The sequence below is a fragment of the Microtus ochrogaster genome, chromosome 24, assembly GCF_000317375.1.
Source record: "Microtus ochrogaster isolate Prairie Vole_2 chromosome 24, MicOch1.0, whole genome shotgun sequence".
Lineage (NCBI taxonomy): Eukaryota > Metazoa > Chordata > Mammalia > Rodentia > Cricetidae > Microtus > Microtus ochrogaster.
The window spans coordinates 19,239,137-19,254,698 of record NC_022024.1 but is presented as its reverse complement, the minus strand read 5'-3'; positions in this window follow the sequence as shown (position 1 = coordinate 19,254,698).

The window sequence follows — 15,562 nt, the reverse complement described above, 5'->3', positions numbered from 1 at the left end:
AAGAAGTAGCATAATTATGGTGTGGGATGTCCTTCTGTCCATGTGTAGCTTTCATTGGTTAATGAATAAAGAAACTGTCCTGGCCTGTTGATAGGGCAGAACTTAGGTAGGCGTGGAAGACAGAACTGAATTCTGGGAGGAAGAAAGCAGAGTCAGGGAGATGCCATGGATCTGCCACCAGACTAAGACATGCTGCTGAAATTTAGCTGATAAGCCACTGCCACACGGTGACACACAGATTAATAGAAATGGGTTAAACTAAGATGTAAGAGTTAGCCAATAAGAAGTTAGAGCTAATGGGCCAAACAGTGATTTAATTAACAGAGTTTCGGTGTGTGGTTATTACAGGGCTAACCTAGCTGGGCAGCTGGGATGAACACACAAGCCCTCCTTGCAACATAATGAAATTAGCATATATTTGTGATGGTTAAGCTTGATTTTTGAACTTGATTGAATTGAGAGATGTCCAGGTTATTAGTAAAGCACATCTCTAAGGATTTGTCTAGAAAGAATAGGTGTACTGCTGGTTTTGTGTGTCAACTTGACACAAGCTAAAGTCATCAGAGAGGAAGGAAAATCTGTTGAGGAAATAAATGCTTCCATGAGACCCAGCTGTAAGGCATTTTCCCAATGGATTTTCAACAGAGGACAGACAAGCCCATGGTAGGTGGTGCCATACCTGGCCTGGTGGTCCTGAGTTCTATAAGAAAACAGACTGACAAACCAATGGAAGTAGGTCAGTAGGCAGCTTTCCTCCATGGCCTCTGCATCAGCTTTTGCCTTCAGGTTCCAGCCCTTCTTTAGTTCCTGTTTTGACTTCCTCCAATGATGTATTATGATCTGGAAGTGTAAGCCAAAGAAACCCTTTCCTCCCTAACTTGCTCTTTGGTCATGATGTTTTGATGCCGCAAGAGAAACCCTAACTAAGATAATGAGCATGTGGAGGGAAATGAGGGGTAAAGACTTACCATGAATGGGGGCTATACTAGCCAAGAGTCTAAGTATCTGACTGAATACAAGTAGAAAGGATGGAATTATTTCAGCCTCTTGAAGCTCTACTCTTCCTGAATTAGGGCTCAATGATGCCCGACTTCTTGTTCTTCATTTGCCATGTGGCCTCACACCAGTGATTTTCCAGGTCTTCAGGCTTGGACGGTGACTATTTCAACTATTGTTCCCTCTTTCTCTGAGGCTTCCACCTTCTTGAACAGAGAAGCTGCTGGAAAGTCTGGATCTTCAGTGTGTAGATGACTTTTCTCGGACTGCAGTTTCCAGTTGTGCAAGCAAATGTAATAAAGCCCCTTTTAGTTACATTACTCTCAATAGCTGTGGCTACTCAGTGCAATTTCCTGAATGGAAATTCCATGAATTGCCTTGAAAATGTGTCTCTGTTTCTGATGTTGAGATGGATTCTGAAGCTCAGCTCCGGGAGTGACCGAAACTGTGATGGAAGAAAAGGACAGTTCTTCTAGCACACCAATATGAAACTAGGATGCACTGAGGGACCCAAGATTTAAACACACTTGATCCCGAATAAGATGTTTGCTTAAATATTTAAGAGTATTCTCTGCTGTCTTGGAGTTTAAATATCACAGGCATGATAATTCCCGTGAAAGTGGGATCTGCATATTTCAGTGGCTGAAAGTGCTGAACAGAAAGGCATTTACAGAGATATGGATTTTGTGCTCAACTCAGATTGCAATACACAAATAAGAACAGAGCTCTAAAAGCTTCATTGCTGTGAAATTGAAACTAAAATACCATAAATATTAGTTTAGCTCCTGTTTACCAATGTTTCTAAACATAGTAACAAAGGAAACATAACATGTTTCATTTCTGCTAAACGCTGGGTAATTTGTTCAGTCATATCTACACATTTGTATGATTTCCTTCTATGTGCACTGGGTTTTTTGTATGATGAACAGAAAAGGGCAGAACTGATGCTTATATTATATCATATATATATGTTAATGTTTACACACTCATATATACATTATATCCAGGAGTAGCTTGTAAAACATTACAGGGACCACTACAGAAAATTACAACCAATCAAAATACAGAGTTGTATTTTGTAGATTAATCTCAGTGTATATACCTACAAAGCACTCCCACTCCCAAGGTTCAGGGAGCATTGAAAAAGAAGGGTGCAGAAAAATTGTAAGGTCCAGAGAATCAGGGATTTGCTGTGAGATTGTGTCTCCTAGTAATGTCAGGCTATGCCTGTAAAGTCTCACCAACATGAATGCTCAAATGTGAGTTGAATATCTATGGGCATTTCAAACTGTAGAAGGAAAATTCTAGGGGCTGGAGAGATGGCTCAGTGGTTAAGAGCATTGCCTGCTCTTCCAAAGGTCCTGAGTTCAATTCCCAGCAACCACATGGTGGCTCACAACCATCTGTAATGAGGTCTGGCGCCCTCTTCTGGCCTGTAGGCATACAGACAGAACATTGTATACTAAATAAATAAATAAATATTTTAAAAAAAAGTCTATGAGGTCTCAGTGCTGCACAAAGAATTATGGACAAAGGAGGACTATTAAGAATCAAAGAAATAGTCTTATCCAGGTAAGAACACATCAATTGATTACCCAATATCAAATGGTCAGCTTTTGTTGGGGTCACTCTTGGATAAGTTATTGTGAGGGAAATTTTCCTTGTTGCCTCTGTGGCTCTTGGAGGAGTCTGTGTGGGGAAGAATAGCAAACTTGTGTGAGAATGTTCTTCAGAATACTTGGAAGTGAGTTTCTCAGCATTTTCCATATCCTTGCAATTACTATAGCTCAACTTCAATGCCGGGGGAAATCGAAAGACTGAAATCCATACCTAACCCACCCTGAATTTATGACCCTTTGAAAATTGTGAGATAATACACCTTATCAATTTAACATACTATGTTTTGCATATTTTTTCATGTAGCAATGATAACTTAAAATACCTGTAAATTACTTAAGTTTTTCTTTTGGTTTTCAAAACACACTGCAAGGGATCAGAATAATTATATTTTTAATAACTGAAGCTTATTTTTAGGGTGAGCTCAGGAATACTTTGTCTTGCCATTCTTCCATGAGATGGAGAATAATTATCCCAAATTTTCTAAGACTTAATTTTCCTAAACCCATAAATATGTCTTAGAGAAAGATAAAGGTAAGAAAATGAAACTTGGACTGTGTGACTAAAACGCTTTATAGCCAGAAATGAAACATGCAAGTGTTGTGTTTCATGACTTCAACTTTATAACAGAGAATATGCTAACTAAGTGAATCAGATCAAAGTTCATGAGATAGGTAGTAAATTTGTTCTGGTGTCATCAGAGTCTTTTTCAATGCAGAATACAATTTAAATCAATTTAAATATCACAATTTATAGATATGACTTGAGGATGAAATTAAAACAAGCCCTACTATTTCCTAGTTGTAAATTATCATGTACCATGTAAACATAAAACACATTACATTTATACATATATGGCTGATACTTAGTACATATTTTCTAAAAGATTAAGGTGTTTATTGATCTTCATGCACAATGAGTTTTAGTACCCATCTGCTTAATCGTTTGTACGTTTTCACAAGAGACTTTGACTTTTTAGGCTTATCTGCTGCCTCTTCCCCACAGTTAATCTCTTAACATATTAAGCTCCAGTGAGCTAGTGTGAGGAGGCAGGACCATGGGGAGACAATGAGGTGGCAAATGAGGAGCGCATGGTGAAATTGTGTCTTCAGGGGTAGAGGAACAAAACCAACTACATCCGCTTTGCAAGGCACTTAACAGGAAGCGGTTACACACCGTGCTTGCCAACACAATGACCTTGACTTCCGATGTTCTGAAAGTATGAGAAGTAAAGTTTTCTGTTTAAGTCAGTTGGTCTACAATATATCTGTTAGCTACGTAAACCCTGACATATTTTTACTTTTTACATTGAGAATCTATTTTAAAAAAATATTTTTATATAAACTTCCTGCGAGAAAATTGATTTTCCCCAAGCCATAGTGTTACCACTGTGACTTTATTTGAAGTGTGAGGATGTAGACATAATTATTTTAAACTGTTGAAAATATATGTGTTAATGCTATTTTGGGTTATATTTGTTTATCTTATATGACAAATTGTTGTATAAATATGCATATAATTTTTAGATTGCTTAATCTTTGCTGAGGCATTGCCAAAGTGTATTTCTGTGTATTATTTGCTTCATTTAATATCAAACTTGTTTTGATTAATACCAAAATATGTTTGCATTTATTCCTCTTGACTGTGTTCTGTGATTCTCTCTCTCTCTCTCTCCCTCCCTCCCCCCGCTACTATTTTACTAATGGCAGGTTTACAAGCTGCTGCATTTACTGTGGTAGTTGTTTAAAAAGTTTGTAGTTAAATGAGTGAACAGTTGAATATGGAAATACAGAGTCTATTGATTTTTTGCACAGAGAAGTGAAAGATTGATTAAGAAGATTGAAGACTAGATCTTGTACTTGTCTATATAACTTTAATGGGGCCACATTTTAATTTCAGCACTCTTTTATATAACATAAGTACTTTAACAAGAATAATTCCTGCTGAAAATATTTTCAGTTACATATTCTGAGGACCAGAAATTTATTTTATGTTCTTTTCTGAACAGAATGATACAAAAATAAATACAAAACAGCTGGCTAGTTAAGTCTTGTAAAATGGGGTCAAGAGTAGGTCCATACTTTTGGCTATTCAACATTCCAAACTGTAATAAAATGGAGATTATGTAGGTCAGGGTTGTGTTGGTCACATACTAACCAGATCCTTAAGAAATGAATGGCTAACCGATGACATTTAAATTAACAAATGAATAAATGAAACGAGCGGTAGAGAAACTGTAACTGTTATTTAAATTAAGGTAAGACACTTAAACTTCATTCTAACACAACTGAGGAGCCACAAAAAAGCTTCACAAGGAAGGGGTTTGTGTTATTTTTTTTCATATTACTGTAAGAAAGAATCTGACAAATCCATCTAAAGGAAAGCTCTCTTTGGAGTTACTATGTAGGAGACACAGTTCTCCAGAGCAGTAAATATGGGGGAGATGCTCAAAGTAGGTCTGTAGCCAGGAATCAGAGAGAGGGGAAAGCTGGTGGACTGGTTTCTACCTTTTTATTCAGCCTATGAACCTTGCCCATGGAATGGGGCTTGCCACAATGGGGAGGGAGTCTTTTCAAACTCAATTAAAGCAGTCTAGAAAATCCTTCACAAACATACTGGGAGGTTTGTCTCCTTGGCAACTCTAGATCCTTTGATAATCAATATTTATCATTACAAGTCTACTCCTTGTCATCTTAAACATCCCAAAATATCACTTTTAAATCACAATATTCTACTTCTTTTACCCATAGGCTCATGGTCAGCTCACAATGTGAAATTCATTCGATACATCCCATAATCTTTCAACACAATCAAAGGTCCAAGGCTTCTGAGGCTTGAGGCAATATATTAACTATGAGCCTGTATAAAAAATCAAGTTGCACACTTCCAAGGAAGGCATGGGACAACGCAAGAAAAGATAATACCAAAGTGAGACAGAACTTCATCAGGGCAGACTGTAAATTGTGGCACCCCACGTCTTTCATGTGTCTCATAATGACATCATCTGGACGCCAAAGAGTATGGGTATTCCTATCCCTCCACCTCTGTCTATATCATGCATAGCCTCTCTTTTTGTCTGACTCTATTGTCTGACTACCACTGTCCTCAGTGGTTTCGTTTAACAATTACGAATGCTTTGTTCCTGTTCACCTTGTCTACAGCTTTAAACCTTAGCCTTTCTCCCTCAAATCATGTGCTTATATCTTCCTGTGACTCCTGATATTCTTACACTATATCATTGTTTGCCTGCATAAGAGCTATGCCCTATTCATGACACAGACTGGATGCTATCTTGTCTTCAAATGTCTTTTGCCAAACGAACTAGCCCATTGCTTTGGAATTCTGCCTCGTTCAAGTTCTTAAGGCATTGGCATCAAGCAGCCCGATTCTTATCACTCTGAAAGCTTATGAGCTGTATTTTCAATTTTTGCTTTTCTTTTGGATCTTTGCTTTGCAACATCTTCTCAGAAAGACCCATTAACCTCAGCTTACAACATTCTTTGGCTTCTCTAGACCCCAGCTCCAATTGCTTCTACTTTCCTTTCACAAATCAGTTCCCAAACCCTACAAACCACTTACTCAGGTTCATCACATCAATGGCATCACTACTTGGCACTGATTTTCTGTGTGATTACTTTTTTTCTTGCTGTAGGTAAAATGCTTGATAAAAGCAGTTGAACAGAGGAAAACTTTGTCTTTGTTTACATACAGTTAAAGGAGATGCAGTTTGTTCTGTCCAGGAGGGTAGGGAAGCTGGTCATGTTATGTCCCCCGTCAAGAAGCAGATGAGATAAAACCTTGTGGTCAACTTGCTTTATCATTTGTATTTAGTCTAAGAGAGCCCAGAAGACGTTGCTGGCCACATTTAGCGTGTATCTTCCCAATTTAATTAATTAATCTTGGAAAGCCCCTCGTAGACAATCCAGAGATTTATATGCTAAAATGTTCTAGGCCTTGTGAAGATGATATTAACCCCCTCAGACTTGAACTGATAAATTTAGAATTATAGAGAATCTTCTGGTGGTAAGTGGATTAAATTACAGATGATAAGATTGATTAGCTCACCATTCAGGCGATAGATGCTGATTTTCTAGTAAAAATGGTTAAAGTAAGATGAATTCTAAGGAGGCAAATAATTAGGAGATATTTGCCTGCAAATATCAGAGGATATAAGTTGAAGTAGTCAATACCGACTCTTTATTTTTATACACCATCAGTCTTGGAAGTAACTGATGGCATCAATTGGTTCTAAGACTCTAGAGGTTGTTTTGATAAATAGCTTTGTGATTCTTTGGGAAATCTCTTTTACTTCCTATTGAACAACAGGAATAATGATATGACATAAGTCATTAGTCCTCTGTCATAAAATAAACACTTTTCTAAAAACCCTTCAGCAATTTTCTTCTTATTTTATTTATTTTTCTTGAGAGAAGGCTCTTTATCTAGTCCTGACTAAAAAAGGATGGGAGAAATAAAATTGGGACAATAATTGATTATCAGTATCCATTCCTAGGACGTTATAGTAGTTAATACTGGTTGTCAACTTCATAAGATCAAGAATCATCTAGAAGACAAGCCATTAGGCAAAACTATGAGGGAGTATCTTGATTAGGTTAGCCTTTAGCCAAGCCTGTGTGGAATTATCTTAACTAGGCCCACTGGCGTAGGAGGAACAGCCTGAAGTTGGGCAGCTCTGGTCCCTTGACTTTAGTTCTGGACGGGATAAAAAGTAGGATGCTAGCTGAGCATTATAGTTCAACTATCTCTGTTTTCTTCCTTTCTTCCTTAGGTTTCTTTTGACAGACATTTAAAGTACCAGAAACGCAGAAAATAACCACAGATAGTTGCCATATTGTTCCATTAACTAACATAAGATCCTGTAATAAAAGAAAAGAAAATGGAGACTGTAAGGGATGAAGAGCATTTTTATAACTGGCCATATTAGTTGAAGTGGAACAGTTAGAAAAAGGTGTCCTAACATATCATATATATGTGTGAATATATGTCTGAGTGTTCAGGTTTATTAGATGAATCATGTTCATGATCTTTAATGACAATCTGGTCTAGTGAATATGTTGTTTAAATCTATGTATAAACGAAATGGCTCAAGCCATTTAACTTTCTTTATCACATACCTTTATTTAGTAATGTAAACAACCAGCCAGCACTATCAAAGTTTCTCCCTCAGTATCTAGTCTGGCTGCAATACAGCATTTTCCATTTTGATGTTTTTAAAACTTTACACTAGTGGCAAAATATATAAGGAAAAACTCAAATAGAGGCTTCAGAAATGAAATGTCAAGGGGGTGTCATAAGAATAGCCTGAATTTGCAATGTGTTATACTTTAATATGCTAAGTTTATTTTCATCAAGATAGTGGGTTTTTCTTGTCTCAGCGACTCTCCAGTGTGAGGGAAATCATATGATTATGCAGCCTTGCACAATCTGCTTCAGTTGTCTGGCAACAACTGCCTGGAGGACATTAACTCCAGGGAGCCTTCATCAAGCTTGAAGAGTTGTGGCATCCAGCATCTTAATCAGGGAGCTTGAAACCGTCAGTGAAACCAAATACCTTCTATGTATTTTTAATTCGTTTAAGAAAATTGAATACCATGGACCTTTAGACGATATCAATTTATTTGCCAAGTATTTTAAAAGATTTTAATTGGTGTTGTTTTACACTGCACAATACATCTCTAGAGTCGAATAACATCAGCAGTTTTGTCATGGAGTACATTTTGGAATGAAGCTACACACAGCCTGCATCTAAAATACACGATCGGAAAAAGTGAAAGTTATGTTGATCGGGGGAGGGGGAGGGAAATGGGAAGCGGTGGCGGGGAGGAGGCAGAAATCCTCAATAAATAAATAAATTAAAAAAAAAAGAAAAAGTGAAAGTTATTTTGTTCGATGAAAACCAGCTTGTTCTGTTCTGTTTTTTTTATTACTGTATTTTCTACTTCTATAATTTACATTTACAAGTAATGTGTTTTATTGTTGCACGTTCTAACTAAGTAAAATGAATGGAAACACAGCCCATCGGATTGTTCTTTTGTTGAATTATAGGCTGGATGAAAGTATAATACCACTCTTACAACAATAGCAACAATCACAACAAAAGGGTCAATAATAGAAGAGGTAGCTTTGATTATGAAGGTGATCTGAACCGAAAGACTAGTTTCTAAACCTCAGTTTGCAAATGAAGACAACAGCTCCTTGCGTTTCTTCTCAAGACCTCACAGCTTACTAGGAAAAATCAGTACTAGGGTTACAATATTCTAATATCCCTTGTCTTGTTTGGATCCCCAAACATATAGATACAGTCGTTGCTCAAACAAGAAGTCCTTCAATAGCATCTAGCTCCAGATATTTAAACATGGCTTATTAAGCGCCACAAAGCCCTTTAGACAGTACGCTCAGACTGTCAGTTGTCGAAATGTGGTTTCATGGAAGGCTAGTGGAGGATCAGCATACATCATTCAGAGTGTGTTTAATGAAGTCATTCATTTGCATAATAGATATTTATGGAGCATTTTCTAAGTGTCATTTACTGATTGAGAAACTCTAGCTATCTGTGTACAAGATAGATAATGCTGCTCTTCCCATGAAGTTTATATTAAAAGAAGATATGGAGAATAAGCCGACAAAAGAACTCTAGAAATACGTTTACTTGAAATCATTCATTCTCAATGCCATTCTGCAATGTAATTTTCCAAGTCTGTGAGGTACTACGTGTTCTTTGAAGCATGTACAAATTCTGTTACCCTTTATTATTCTTTAAATGTTTGCAGAAATGTCTCTATTAAAGGAATTGTTTAACCTTCTTTCAACCAGCACACTAGAAAATCTCCATCTCTGGGATAAAAAAAACATGAATTCATTTAACCATACACCATCACTGTTGTTTAACACCGGTGAGCCTGTTTCATCATGTATAAAAATGACTTCATTCTATGCATCATATCATGTACTTACAAATGTTACTTTCTTCTATCTCCATCATTATTAAGGTTGAGAATATATTAACAAATGCAGTTTTTGTCTCTAAGATAAGCTTAAACATATATTATATATGTATACTTATACACACACACACACACACACACACACACACACATATATATATATATAGTAAATAATAGAATGAATGAATAGTCACTAAAAATGGTAAGAATAGAGATCTCTTGACATATTGCCTTTCTGTTGGGAACATAATTGAGCATTCACCCAGCCGTTCCACTGTCTTATGGGTCATAGCACCTATAAATCTATGACTATTAGTCCTTTGCCCATGTACTTTCTCATTTGTCTGATAGAAGTGTTTTTTCATGGAATAATATGTTGATGCCTTATACATGTAGCAATCTCATGGATTGTGTTTATTGTAGAAGCAAAATAAGCAAAGAAATTGGAGTTAAGAAAGGGAGTATCTGTGTCTATGACACTGTTTTACCGTCTGTCTTCTTCACTATGGAAAGAACAGTCTGCCATTATCTAGCAGCAAGCATGAAATCATGCTGAGGAACTTGAAGTAGTCATGTATTCAAAACACTGGCAGAATTGAAGGCAATTCTATACTATCTTTGTATAGTCTATGTCCATTGCATTATGACCACACGTATTGATTCTAAATGTACTGGGAAATTATTTTATGCAGAAAAGGAGGATAGTTAATGTCCAGAGCAGCTGATTCTATACACTAGTTTATAAAGAATAAATTCCATTGTGGAAGAGCTTCAATGAGTACTTCTTCACTAATGTTCTCTGTAGGCCAGGCTGGCATGTAACCTTATTTCTTTCAAGTCCATGATCAATAGTACAAAGATTCCTTAACTTGTGGAATCTCTCTTTTCAGACAAAAGGCTTGATGACCTACATAGTTCACATTCTGTTCCCTGAAACAGTTTCCTTTAGTGTCCGACCTTTGTAGTCCCCTAGAACTGGGCTAGCATGGTCACTTTCCAATTTATGTTTGAAATTTATTCCATTTTTATCTGTGTAATGGCCTTGATTGCATGAAATTTTATTATCTGCTTTTATGTATATTTCCTCAGTATGTTTTAAAAATAAATGTCAATCTTATTTATTTCTTCTTTGGAGTGATCTATCAAATTATTATCCTATCTCCACAGGAATCAAATAGAGTTCTAATTAGAATATCTTCTACAGATTTGATAATTTTTTTATTACAGTCATCAGTTACTTGAGTTTGCTTTAAAATAGTTAATAAAATTGGGCATAGATACCTTGCCTGGTTTTGAGAGTTCTGCATAACTGAGCCTTATCCAAATTAGTTTTCCCCTTAATTATCAATCTCCTTTCAGATAACCACCCATACAGATATTTAAATCTGGTAGCAAGAAGGTACTATAAACCTACTACCTTCTAGTTGCCAAGTAATTAGCAGAGTAGGGTTTTGTCTCCTAGAAATTTGAAAATCCTTGACTCTTGTTACTTACAAAGAAAATAGACAAGGCATTCTGAAGGAAGTGCTGTATTAAAGAGCCTAACCCCAGCCTGACTGATTTGTCTTGTGATTTTCCCAAGGTTTGCCCACTTTCAAAGCCTCTTGAACTATTGAATAAGATCCTTCTAGTATAATAATTCATAATAATATTGTCTATAATCAATTCTGCACTGTTAACTATCACTGAATACATTTATACCTTAGCTGTCCTGGAACTCCCTATATAGACCAGGCTGGCCTCAGACTCACAGAGATCCTCCTGCCTCTGCCCTTGAGTACTGCCATCAATGTATATTTGCTAACAGACTCATGAGCTGTTTCTCTGCTTGGGTAGAGCTGATGTAAGAAAGTGTAAGGAGAAGAAAGATGACAGCGTAGAGGCAGAAACCCAGTCCAGTTCTCAACATTCCTGGAGTGTGACACAAAGCTGAGATCCAATGAATGAGGGATCAATGAGCTAAACAGAACACTTTGCCAGCTGAAAAAAATATGTGTAGAGAACTTGGGGTTTGGAAGAGCATTATGGAAGGAGAGAAGGCAAATGTTGGTCTGTGTGGGCGTGGGGAGGAATATGATAGGAAAATGGAGTGAACAAAACGGAGCAGTTATGCAGCTTTAGCAAAAAGGATTCCTGGATTCGGTCTAAAGTCTATATTCAGGAGCTAGGGAATGCTGGAGCGAGTGGGATGTTTCAGTTCCCTTTAGCAGTGTGTTGGAGGATGCTCTGGGTTGAGACTCGGGGTAAAATTAGAAGTACAGAGCTCAGTTTTGTGGATGGTGACACACTGTGGAGGAGGAACTGGGAAAACTTTGTTATTAAACGAGTGTAGAGGATTGGGAGCTCAGCAGACAGAAACAGAGGACCAGCCACATGGGATCCGAAGCTATAATTTTTGAAAGAAAATATTGAAGCCTAATAAATGCAAAGATGATTATAATTATAGGTGTCATTTCCTCGTAAGTTATATAGTGGAAATAAAATGTTTTATAAACAGTATTTAAGGATACTATCTAGAAAATTCAACAAACATTAAGGTAGCCCCCAGATATGATCAACATAAAAAGAGGCGGTTAGAATTTTTGGCATGCTACAATTTTCTCCTTGCCTGGCTTTAGACATGAACAATATTTACTCTGCAGAAGGTTCTTGGGCAAACAACAACCCTTCATTTCCTACATGGGGCAAAAGTAATGAACTACTTATATTAAGGATTACCTGAAAGACAAATTGTGATGCTAATTGTTAATACAGTGGATTCAGTCCCATTATGTATTGCTCCTTTTGCTGTAATAAACCCACCATAGTCCTATTTTCTAGTTAGTTATTTATTCCTTCATTTCTTCCAAGTCTTTTCAAACAGTTGCAATAATGCTTTATTTTTTGTTGCATATTCTGCAGCACCCTTCAAGTAAAATATACAAAATCAACACTAAAGTTAAACTCTGCAAATATCAAAACTCTATTTCGTTATGATTCAGAACACAGCCATGATGAATGGAAGTCTTTTGTCTTGTTATACATCAACGTCCCAAAAATTGAAGCTAGTTACACAGAATAATTGCCAACATGGCAGGGGACATAAATGAACTAGCTACAAAGACAAGCTAAAATATTAATCTCGGAATGTTTCCATGTTTTTTAACTGAATTGCCCTCAGTAATTTAGTGTTATTGGTATTTGGAGGAATATTTATGCCAGGATACAACCAAAGGTAAGTTTTAATGATATTGTAACATTAGCTAAAACCTATCACAATAATGGGCTCTCTTTGTCTTTATATTTTGTACATAGTTTTCAAGAGTATTTGGATGCTATTGTTTACTGAGTACTCATAGTTTGAGTGTTAACAGGGAGGCTAAGGCACAACATTCAGTCATTCATCATTCTTTGTATAGTTTGGTTAACTTTATGATGTTGTAAGAGGTCACTTTCTTTAAGGGAAAATTGAGGGCAGGGATGATAATTGGTTTCTTTGAAAATTTTACATTATAAATTCTACCAATTATCCTATATCATGATTCTTTTTAAAAAACTATAGTGTGATGAGGATCGTCCCAGTACATGAGTCTTTATATCATTAAGATCCTTTGTCATGTGCAGCACTGTGTAGATGCTGAGGTGAACAAGATCTTGTCACTGATAAGAATAACTTCAACACGGAAGGAAATATGCTATCTCATACACTTTTTATTAAGTTACAATATCTTTTAGCAAAGAATTTCCTGTTTTTATTAAGTTTGGGAATGCAGACGATGTCATCTGATGTGATAAGTGTGAATTGAATGTTGGTTCAAAGTGTTTCACAATGAACCTCTAGGGCATACACAGGTGAATCTTTGTTGGTTACTAGTCTATGTAGGCATCAAACTTACTTAGCCTTCGTCCCTTTTGTTACTGTTCCTGCTCCTTCGCGACAAAAGAGTCAATGCATCTAAAGTGTCAGTGTTCTATTGCAGCCTGGCCACTGGCCTGATTTTAACCAGTTATATTCTGCAGAACAAACATAGCACTTCCCATTACCATATAGTCAGGAAACTTAAAATTCATTAAGGCAGGTGCAATTCTTCAAATGAAGCCAAAATACCATTTTAAGAAACCCAAGAGAAGAAAAGCAAGTTACATTTTGCAATCAAAGAGAAGTAAGAGAAGTAGATAATAGATATCTAAATAGTCTGGTTTTTAAATAGTTTAGGTGTGAAATATTCTTGAACTAGAAATAAAAATTACTTTTTGTTCTCCAAAAGTAGTCTGAAAGAAATAATTATCGTAAGGCTGTATTTTGTGTATGTGTCTTTCATTTGAGGTCAGTCTGTAACTTAAGTTTCTGACACATAGCATGTGAAAATATTTTAAAGAGAATTGGCACTAATTGATGCTTAAATGCTTGCTCAAATAATTCACCTCCACAACTACTTGGTGTTAGGTTTTCTTAGCTGGAAGATTTTCAATTAGAGATTCATTCTCTTTATTTTATATTCTTCAGTTATATTTTCTGCTTATTCATGATTGGATTTAGAAAGATGAGCTTCACAATTTCCATATTATTCTAGGCATTCACACGTTCATGCTCTTCTTGCTCTCTTATTAGCCTTGACATATATGTGTGACTCTAATTTTCTGTATTTTAGTCTCCAGTTTTCATTTTCCCCAAATTGGTCAATTTTCCTTGCCATTTCTAAAAGCAACCTGTTTCATTTATCTCTTCTTTTTTTCTAATTTTGATTCTATTTAAGTGTTTGCTTCTTCTTTTTTTTCTTTTTAACAATGTTGAGGTTTTTTTTTTCCCTGCTCCTTGAGATACAAAGTTAAGTTTCTCACTTTAGATCTTTCCTCCTTCTTTCAGGTAAGCTTCTCTCCGGAAGTTGTAATACGCTGTTTTCATTTCATTTGTCTCCATGATTTTGAATTTTGCATTTAGCTTCACTTAATATTGTTTATAAAAAGCTATTTGGGGGAAATTCAATGGTACAAATTTAATTACCCCTTCCATCTTATGTAATCTATGAAACAAAGAGTTAAGGGGCTAATATTCTGAAATCCATAGTATAGACAAATTCACTTAACTGAATAAGACATTTTAAGGTGTATATGTTACAGGTACTTGTCTCCTGACATCAGGTAGCATTTGGTGATAGAAGGATGAGTTTCATAGGATGGGCACCATGGCTGTTGAGTCATAAGCAAGATGAGCTCATCTAAGTTCAAGTGAGATAGCAAACCCCAGTGGTTCATCTGTGTCTGAATTCAACTGCCGTTCAGTCTTTTCCTCCCGGCACCTATACAGAGACTGCCTGTGAACCCTGGATCCTTTTGAGCTTCCAACATTACAACACCCTGGGGAATAATTTAAAATAAATTTCTTTTTTCGAGCTTCTTTGTTCACTTAGTGAAGATTTTGAAAATTAGGATATATTTATAATTCAGTTTAAAAATACTTCAGTTAATATTCTCACATCCATATTTCATGCTGGGATAAGATTTATTCTCCATTTATCTCCTACCATTCCTCCCTCGACCTCCACTCTCACCCGTATCACCTGTTCCTTTCAATTTTATGTGCTTTCTTTTTCTTCTTGCTTTAGTAGCCATTGAGTCTGCTTAGTGTTTTGCAAGACTATGGTCCCACTTACAGGAGCATGAGGGGCCATACAGAACCAGCATCCCTGAGGAAAACTGATTCTGCTTCCTTTGGTAGACATCCCTGTCAAGAGCTTCTCAACTTTAAGTATTGGAATTTATGGGCCCACCCCCACCAATGCTGGGATTGTGGCTGACTTGATCTTGTACAAGTCTTGTACATATAGACACAGTCACCACCATGAGTTTAGGTGTGCAACTAAACTGTCATATCTGACAACTCTGCTTTGGTGCATATTTCTACTGGATTTAGTAATCTTTCTGTACTTTCTTCTTCAATGATACTTGAGAGAGAGAGGGGGGAGAGAGAGAGAGAGAGAGAGAGAGAGAGAGAGAGAGAGAGA